Below are 10,989 nucleotides of genomic sequence, written 5' to 3' on the forward strand. Positions count from 1 at the left end.
ATGTTGCTCGAGGAATCTCTCGAGCGATAGAGGGAAGCGATGATGGATAAAGTTGCCTAGATCCTTCGACGACTACCCGCAGGCGATGCATCTTCATCCAACAACCACTCTGGAGATGTCACTCCTTTTAAGGTACAAGTTAACTTCGATATTCCCATATTTGAAGGCCTGATAGATGCATATGCCATAGATAAATGGTTAAGTCTATTGGAAGGATATTTTTCCGTTCATGACTTTTCCAATCGGGAAAATATTACTTTTGCATTTCTCAAAGCCACCCCACATGTTAAGGACTGGTGGGAAACCTACTGTGAACAAAAGGACGAGAGTGAACCCTTGTTGTTTTCAGCGTCACCCACTTGGAATTATTTTCGAGATGCCATCAAGGAACAATATTACCTTATCGAGAACTATAAAGACAAATACATAAAGTGGACCACGCTACGATAGGGAAGGGACCAAGATGTGCCAAAGTTCACAAATATTTTCCATACCCTTTGCACGAAGCTGGGTATCAAGGATACTGAGAGACATTTGGTGCTCAAGTACCATGACTATCTACACAAATACATCCAGGACGAGATGGAGTTCTTGAATATTTCCTTGCTCGACATGGCGTATTGATACGCTGTCAAGATTGAGTAGAAGTTTAAACAGAAGAAGCGAGACTTTGGATATGTGAATCCAAAGCAAGGAAAAGGCACCTCCAAACCACAAAACAAAGGACCAAGCCAAGGTGGGGCTACCTAGGACAGACCATCGAAGCCACAAGAAAATTACAACACTATGAAGACAAAGAAGGACACAGGAAAATGGTGTGAGTTCCATAAGAGATCCACTCACAATAAAAGTTAGTGTTGGGCCAAGAAGTCACTAGTGGCCGAGCTGAAGACTTCTGAATTAGAACGCAGGTTTGGACTCTGAATCAAAACTTGATAAGGGAACTGACAAAGGGAAGAAGATCATTGATGCAGAGCCCAGTGCCACCATGGACACCACCAACATCCAAATGATTGAGCTTGAAGATCCAGAGGAGGGGAGGCAACTCTTCAACTCACAGATGTAGGTGAAGGGTTCTCCGCTATAGTTCATTGTTGATAGAGGGAGCCAAAAGAACCTCATTTCAATAGAGGTCGTGAAGCAGCTAGGCCTAAAGACTACAACACATCCACAACTGTACACCATCGATTGGCTTCACCAAGGATGAGATCTTCGCATCAGCGATTAGTGCCACCTTCCCTACAACATCAAGCCCTTCACGAATGAGGTATTGTGTGATGTTTCTCCTCTTGAAGTTTGCGATGCATTGTAAGGATAACCATACTTGTGGAAGCGACATGCTGTTTATGAGTCTAGACCTCGCTCTATGATTATTACTTTGGCTAATAAGTTGTACAGGATACCATAGGTAGCCCCGCCTACTATAATCTCTTTGATCACTGCAAAGCAATGCAATAAGATAATTTCCTAGACCAGGAATTTTTTTCCTTATGATTTGAGAAGGTTGTGGCCACGAATTCCACACAGGGCTTCTCTGCACATCAGTAGCAGATGGACAAGGTCATGGAGGAGTACAGGGATATTTTCACCTCACCCACAGGGGTACCTCTGCATTGTCAGGTCAAGCATTCCATCAATCTGACCCTGAGTGCGATGCTGCCTAATGGACTGATCTATCGACGCTCTGTTCTGGAGAACGATGGGATCAAGAGGCAGATTCAGGAACAATTACAGAAAGAGCACATCAGGCCAAGATCATCATCTTGTGGGAGCCTGATTGTATTGGTACAAAGGAAGGATGGGCCGTGGACGCTCTGTATTGACTATCGGGTATTGAACAAGATCACTGTCCAGAATATGTACCCAATCCCGCAGTTTGATGACCTTCTGGACCAGCTCAAGGGGCCAAATATTTCAGCAAGATTGACTTGAAGTCAGGTTATCACTAGGTGCCTATCGAACCCTTTGATGTGTGGAAGACTGCCTTCAAATCCAAGGAGGGCCTTTTCGAATGGTTGGTCATGCCGTTCGAATTGACGAACACCCCTGCAAACTTCATGAGACTGATGGATGATATCTTGCGACCCTTCACCAATGCATTCATGGTGGTGTATTTAGATGACATCTTGATCTTTAGCTAGAGTTGGGAAGAGCACCTCCACCATATTCGACAGGTCCTTCAAACCTTGCGACAACACAAGTTGTGTGCTAAATTGGAGAAATGCACCTTTGGCTTGACCCAGGTTCAATATTTGGGGTACATCATTGATGAGAAGGGTGTACATGTGGACCCATCCAAGATACAGGTCATTCGGGATTTGCCACCCACAACCACTCTAACAGAGCTCCACAACTTTTTGGGTTTTACCAATTTCCACTGTAGGTTCATGTTGGGGTTCTCTCATATCACTTGGCCTTCAAGTCAAGTCACCAAGGGCAGAGTGAAAGAACAGTTTTTTTGGTTGGAAACCCAACAAAAAGTGTTCTCTGAGTTGAAGAATCCCCTATGTTCTACACCAGTCCTCCCATTACCAAACCTGCAACAACCATTTGAGGTTGAGACAGATTCCTCTGACTATGCTATTGGTGCGGTTTTTACTTAGCACGGGCATCGAGTGACTTACCACAGTGAGACACTTTCAGACACAGTATGAAAGTACCCCACTTATGACAAAGAAATGTATTCCATTGTGTAGGCATGCCGTCAATGGAAGCATTACATTTTGGGAAAGGAAACGGTCATCCACACAGACCACCAACCTCTATAGTTCACACAAACACAAGGGAAGTTGTAGAACAATCACCATAAAAAATGGTCCACCTATTTGCAATAGTTCCATTTGAACATTAAGTATAGGAAGGGAAACACCAATAATGTTGTTGATTGCCTCAACCGACCACCAGTCATGGCGCTGATCATTGTGCTCGACTCCTATGGGCATGAGACATCAGGGTGGCCACATCTTTACTAGAGCAATCTAGAATTCAACAACATATACCAGACACTCCTGGAATGGAAGCAAGTTCCAAATTCTCACCTTCGGGATGCACTGTTATGCCACCTAGGAAACATCTGCGTTCCTTCAAGTGAGCATGCGAAGATGATCTGGGAGGTGCACTACAGATGGATCGCTAGAGATTTCGGAGTAGAGAAAACAATGGCAACATTGAAGAAGTATTTTTATTGGCTGAAACTTCATAAGGATGTTGGGAAGTACATTAGATCGTTCACCACTTGCGCCATTGCCAAACCAACCATCAAGAAGCAAGGCCTGTATACTCCTATATCTACTCCTAGCCAGCCTTGGGAATCTGTCTCCATGGATTACATGTCGGGCCTTCCTTCTACTAAGCATGACAGTGATTGCGTTTTCGTGGTCGTCGACAAATTCTCTAAGATGGCCATCATGGCGGCCTGCAAGAAGAGTATCACAACAGAGTCGAGTGCTAAGCTTTTCTTTGAGTGAGTGTGGGTACACTTTGGGATCCCATAGTTCATTGTCTCATATTGGGACAACAGATTCCTCAGAGCATTTTGGTCAAGTCTCTGGTTGATGTTGGATACAAAACTTACAAAGTCCACGGCGTTCCATCCCCAAACTGATGGCCAAATAGAGGTTGTCAATAGGATGATCGTACACATTCTGTGCATGTACAAATCGAAGCATCCACACATGTGGGATGAAAGTCACCCCTATGTCCAAAACAACTACAATAGATCTCTCTATAGCTCAACATGCCACAACCCCTTTCAGGTAGGGCTGGAATTTCAGCCAATATGCCCCATTGATGTGGCCATACCATTTGCAGCCACTCCGATAGATTTGGCTCACATTTAATCTGAAGCTAAAAGGGCTAATAGCTTCATTGAGCGCATTCAACACATTCGCCAACAGGTCCATGATATATTGGACAGAGCCAGTGCTACGTACAAGCAGTGCCATGATCAACATCGATCACCTTTGCTCTGATACCATGTAGAAATTCCCACTATAGATCACCTGATAATGCAATAGACTAAAGCAAAATACTTGATCTACTTCTACAACCAATTTAGCAGAAGCTTAATTGAACATGAGCAACATCGATAAGAACACGTATAACTGATAAGAAGGAATCAATCACACATAACACAAAAGATATAACCCGGGGAAAGCCTCAGCCTAAAACCCCAACTCTTTATTATCATACAAGTGGAAATATGGCCAATATTACAAAAAGAATCAACTCAAAAGCTATCCTGCTCTCTCTGCAATACCTCTGCTACTCATAGACAGTCAAAGGCCTCTATCTAACCTCTGGTTTGCCCTCCAAGCCTCCTATTTCTTTGCGCAATTTTGATTGGGGTCCAGTGCAGCCACTTGTGTGAATTGGCCTCTTCACACACTCACCAACCTCTGATCCAACTACGCAGTCCTGAAGGAGATAAATCCTCATCATGGATGAGCTTTCTTTATAGGAAAAATATTCATCCAACTGATAGTACACCGTCCCTTCTTTGATCTCAACTGGGTCTTTGTCTGAACTGACATGCATGAGTTATTCATGAGAGAATCTTCAATTATCTGAAGTGCAACAGTTATATGCAAGCATGCATTAACTAACTGAACTATCATTAATTTAAACAAACAGTTTAAATCAATCTAACTAGATTTGACTCAGTTAACTGAGTCAACTAATTACAACTCAAATTAGAACTCATCCTTATCTTTTTAACTGATGGATAAATTCCTCAATTAATAGAGAAACTATTGCATGTCTTCACATAGACTTCATGTTTGATTTTTCACAACTAATTAACTCATGGTGAATTAATTAATTTATTTTCAAACAGATGTTAAGTTCAAATTCGAATTTTACTTCACTATTTTAGTTTAGGGACTGACTAAAATAGGAATCCATCCCGAACTGCTAAAAATAGAATGCTATTTTTAGCACTTCCATTTTTCATTCCATGTTGCTCAATCGAGCACTGGTACCCAAACTGCTATTTATAACAATTCTATTTTCAGCACTTCTATTTTTAGCATTTTTTGTTGCCATTTTCAACAGTCATGTTATTGAAAATTTAAAAGATAATGATCACAACTTGTATGACCATACTACTATGAGTGCTTGTGTGGAGTTTTCTTTTTGCAAAGTTTTTAGTGTGTAGAAGAAGCTTTTTTCACAAAATGAAAGTTTCACACAAGGAAAGCTCGACACAAGGAAGCTTCACACAATGAAACATAATAATATGAATTGGACATTTATTCAACACCCCCATGTAAAGTACCTGCAATCTCGTTAATTCGTGTATCATTGGGAAGAGCAATAACATAACAATGTCAGTGTTATAGCACTCACTAGTGGAATGACCACTCATAAAATTAGTTTTTATTTATTTATTTTAAATTTATTGGTAGGACTGACAAATACCCCATATAAAATGTTCTCTACCAGGGGAATTATGTCCCATTAGACCTTTCTCAACTAATAAAAAATTAGAAATAATATTTCCATAAAATTAGAAAATTATTTTTTAATTTACTAGAATATTTGTCATTTTCTTGAAAATTTGTTTAAAATTGCGAAACCACAACAAAATAGTGCAAAGTCAATGCACTTTGACCACTAGACTAATGCTATAGTCCTTGGTAATACAAGGACTAGTAACAAGAATATAATTTACAAGATAAACAAATTAAGATATAATAATTTAAAAATATTAACTATTACATTTGAAATAAAACACAAAAGATTTTATAGTAAATGAAAATAAAAATAAGTAAATAAATATATTTGCTAAAATATTAATAAAAATTGCCACCCATGCGAAATAATTTTGGTTTCAATATTCCAACAAAGGAAGATATACATATGGAAAATTGTTAATATTGTGGGACAATTATAGAAAGAGAATAAAGTGGTGTCAGACTATGTGACAACAAATCTTTTTCTAGTATAAAAATTTCCTTTAATGGCTTTATCCTTAATCTATTTTTAGCATTCAATTCTAGTGTTCAAGGCATTTAATCAATATTTAATCAAGATAAAGATAGAGGTTGAAGATGAAGCATTCAATTTTAGTGTTCAAGGCATTCAATTAATATTTAATCAAGATAAAGATAGAGGTTGAAGATGAAGAAAGTGGAGGAAGAGGTATATTTTTGTGGATGTAAGAGGCTTTGTTGTAATAAAGTCTGAGAGGTTGTTTATAAATTTTGGAGATTAGTGAACTTTCTAGGGACTCATTGCTCATTTGCAAAGTTTTATTTTTCTTTATTTTTCCTTTAGTTATGCTTCTCAACTACCTCTTATTTTATATGAATGTAATATATATATATGCCAAAGCCTTATATATTCATATATTAACTAGAGAAATTTTGTGATACATATTTCCTATGTTTTTCCTTTTTTGTATAAAATATTTACGCAACGAATAGAGTAAAGGGAAGGGATTTTAAGCAGCTCTTAGCTCTTTTGAATAGAGTAAAGGGAAGGGATTTTAAGAAGCTCTTAGCTCTTTTCATGTATCTTTAGGATATATACTTCAAATATTAGTTTCAATTTTATTTTTTTGGATTCATTATTTTATGTCGAGCAAAATTCTTCCATTTCAACTTGGTAGTGACTTTGTTACTCACTATTGAGTCTGAGATCCAATGTTTTTCTCTTTTCAATTGTCAAGCTTTTTGCTTTTCATTTTGAGGCTCCAGTTCCTAATGGATTAGGCATATGGTTTGAAGAAGTTACAAATATTTAATCTTAGTCATCTACCATTGATTCGAATCAGATCCATAAACGACTATCATAAGACCATGACTATATCGGGATGAAACAAATCCTTGAAGAATCCAAAACAGTAATCGAAAACACCCTGAACCAGTGGCCATGGCAGCCGGTGCGGAACGACGAGGACCTCGGTCAAAGCGCGCTGACTGAGGCCCATGGAGACTGCGCAAGAGGTCAAAATAGCCCCTGGGAGCCCCAAATCTGGAAAAGGAGTTGATTTTCGATGACACACATCGCGAGGCAAACAGGGCCGAAATGGAGAGCCTTAAGCACTCAGTCACGTTGGGAGCCAGAGGACCGTGGGTGGAGAAACGTAAAGCGCCATCGTACAAAGGTGGGACCCACAACCTGGAAATCAACAGTTTGATTGGGGCGCCCTTGAACGGTAAGCGGTTTTGGAGAAAACGGAGCAAGCACCCTCAGCGATCGACGCGTGGCAGTGGAGGTGAGAGAAAAACTGCCACGATCGCGCGTTATCGGTCGAGCAAGTCAACCGCGCTCAGCATGCGAATGACGTTGGATCTGGAGGAGCCCAGATCAGACGGCTGAGATTGCATCTGATGGACAAAGCGGAATTGATAGGGGATTAAGCCGCGATTTAAGAGGATTTGGAATCCGTTGGCCGCCACGGTGGAGAAGCAACGAATCGACGAGTGAGATGGCACAGTTCCAGTGAGGACACGTGGCTACTTCTCGAGCGTTCATGCTGATGCCGAACAGGGAATTCCAAGCACACAGGCAACAGGCGAATCGACGCAGGCGGGAGAGGAACCGAATAGGCGTGGAGGCTGAATGGCTAAAGCCATGAACAGAGACAATATCAAGTGACCAGAGAGAGTGAAGAGTCCAAGCGACCAAGAGAGACAGTGAACAGTGAACCCTGAGAGGAGGACTGAGCATAGAGAGCAGTAAAGCCAAGCAGAGGAGATAGAGGGCCGAGCTGACCACAGGCAGCATCGAGCACCAGAGAGCTTGAAGAATCAAGCCTTCCCATAGAGGAATCTGTCCGGATTGAGCATCATAGTTGGCTCTTTCCACTGTAGACCGAGGGTCACAGAGCTGGTAGGAAGAACAAGAGTCTGTGTACTCCAAGTGGCTTGGGGAATCCAAGAACCACCCTGCCAAGCAAAATCTGCTTCAGGAGAACTCATATTGAGTCCCTGCATTGTAATTTCTCTGCTGAAAGACACAATAAAATAAGGCCACCACTGAAGCTGGACTGGAGATGTAGCCCTGGAGAATAGGGTGAACTCCTTATTAAAAATTGCTTGTGTCTTTGTATTGCTTACTGTATTTCTCTGCTGTCTTTCCATTTATTTTCTGTGTATTGGCAATCTGATCAATCCATTGTTTCAATAACACAGAACACACACCAGCACATGGGTCTGTAATACCTTTTGTTCAATAAATCTTCACTGAGGTCACTCATAGGGTGATTATCAGATCAAGTGGTATCAGAGCTCTAGGCTGTAAGGTTAGACAAGCTTGTGTTGGTTTAGCTGTGAATGCTCACTAGATCAAAGCTCAAATTAGGAGAAGGAGAATTGGTGGAAACTAATCCTAAAATTGGGAGAGTCTATTCTCGAAAGACAATGTTAGAAGAAGGTTCTGTAGGGCCAGACTCACAATTCATAGAAAGTTTCCTAGCTATAAAGTCCATGGTGGAAGAAATGTATAGGGACTTTAGAAAGCATAAGGGTGAAGATTCATCAGGCTCTAAGCAAGATAAAGAAGAAGATGAATCTCATTCCCATGACCACTCCAAAGGAAAGGGGAAAGAAGAAAGCTTCCCTACACCTCCTAGTAGCCCTGTGCATAATAAGAAAGCATCTTTGATTAAGTTAGATGTTAAATTTGATTTGCCTATATATGATGGAGAGTTGAATGCTGAAAAGTTGGACAATTGGATAAGACAAATTGATGTGTATTGTAGAGTACAAAATATAGACTCAGACAAGAGCAAGATTTAGCTGGCAAGCCTTCGCCTAGGGGGCACTGCCTTGGTTTGGTGGGAAGGCAGAACCCAAGCTGATATGAGGAAGCATGGTAAGACCATCTCTGTCTGGAGTGAATTTGTTATTGCAATCAAAAAGTAGTTCTATCCATTGGCCTACATGCAACAAGCCATGATGAGCTGGCAAACTATTCGGCAGTTGAAAGGGCAAAGTGTACAAGGGTATACTCAAGAGTTCAAAAAGAGAGCATTGATGTTGGGTATTTCATTAGACTCACCAGAAACTCTTTTGAAGTACATTGGTGGTCTACACAGCTACATGAGGCACACTATCCTCATGTTTAATCCCACTAGTATAGATGAGGTATCTGTACAAGCTACTCATCTAGAAGCTAGAGGAAAGAATGGAAATCCAGAAGTTGGGGGACCATCCCAACCCACTGTAAGAAAAAGCAAGGAGAAAAGAAAGAAGAAGTGGAAGGCAAGGAAGGCTAACACTGCACAGAAAGGCAAAGCCTCATGCACCCACTGTAAAAAGGAGGGTTCATGATGATGAGCACTATTGGATTCTGCATCCAGAGCTGAGACCTAAGAAGTTCGAGGGCAAGAAGAAGAAGACTGCTACAGCTATTCAGAAGGATTTGGGGTTAGACTCGGGAGATGAAGCAATCATTGCAACCATAGATATACAAGGTAAGAACTCTGAAGCATCTACTAGTAATTCTGCTCAATCTGTCATTGATGAAGAACATGAGAGAAAAAGGCGTGAGCTTTTCCATATTCGAGTTGTTTCCAAATATCAAAAGATTGATACTTTGTTTGATAGTGGCTCACAAGTAAATCTGATTTCTGAAGCAATTGTAAAGAAATTGGGATTAGCAACTACACGTCATAAGAAACCATACCCATTAGGATGGTTGAATGACAAAGCACAACTACAAGTGACTAGACAGTGCAAACTCAAGTTTTCTTTTGGGTTAGCATTTGTAGATGAGGTTGAGTTAGATGTAATTCCTTTGGATATATGTGGAATTGTTTTAGGAAGTCCTTACTTGTATGATAGAAAGACTATTTTCTATAGAGCTGAGAACAAGTATTTACTTGTTAAAGATGGAATCGAATACTTTGTAAGAGCTCATAAGCTCAAGAATAATTATACTCTCATAAACTCAGGACAGATGAAAAGAATGATAAATTCATGCAAAAATTTCTTACCAATGGTTGTAAGGGAAAAGAAAACTGATAAAACCAATGTATTTGAGGGCTGTAATTCTGATCAACAAGCTGATATAGAAAAGATTGTTTCAAAGTATGATGTCTTGTTTCAAGAACCTCAAGGTCTGCCACCCAAAAAGGGAATAGAACATGATATTATTTTGCAGCAAGATGTTCCTTTGCCTAACATTGGGACGTACAAGTTATTTGCTTTAGAGAATGCTGAAATCAAGAAGCAGGTGTAGGAGTTGCTCGAGAAAGGGTTCATCAGGCCTAGCACATCACCATGTGGGTCACCAATTGTTTTGGTGAGAAATAAAGATGGCTTGTGGAGAATGCGCATTGATTATCGAGCACTGAATAAACTAACGATAAAAAGTCGTTATCCCCTTCCTCGCATAGATGATCTTTTAGATCAGTTGAAGGAAGCTGTTTATTTCACCAAGTTGGATTTGCACAGTGGATACCATCAGGTCAGAGTTGCAAAGCAAGATGCATGGAAGACTGCTTTCAAAACAAAGCAGGGATTGTATGAATGGCTGGTTATGCCTTTTGGCTTGACCAATGCCCCTGCTACTTTCATTAGATTAATGAATGATGTACTCAGACCTTTTCTTGATGATTTTGTTATTGTGTATCTAGATGACATTCTAATTTTTAGTAAAATGTGGGAAGAACATTTAAAGCATGTTAAGCAAACATTAGATGTTTTGAAAAGAGAAAACTTCATGTTAAACTCTCTAAATGTGAATTTGGAAAAACCTTTGTCGGCCGGATAAATCATTCTTGTGGACAAGACCGATCTCCCTAGTATCTACAAATATTTAGCGACAAGCAAAACAAGCAAATTCTATCTTTCTCTAAATATTGCGATTTATAAATAAAATCCAAGAGGTGTTTTAGACCCTACCTTAAGTCCAACGCTAGTTTGTGGCCGCCACGCTTCGACCGTCCAAATGAGTTTCCTTTTGAGAACCCGTAAACACAAACAAACACACATCAAATAACACCTGCATAGCCAATATAATAAATCATATTCATCATGA

Source organism: Pinus tabuliformis, chromosome J, assembly GCF_031772625.1.
Source record: "Pinus tabuliformis cultivar Carrire ecotype Pingquan chromosome J, CPIR1, whole genome shotgun sequence".
Classification (NCBI taxonomy): domain Eukaryota; kingdom Viridiplantae; phylum Streptophyta; class Pinopsida; order Pinales; family Pinaceae; genus Pinus; species Pinus tabuliformis.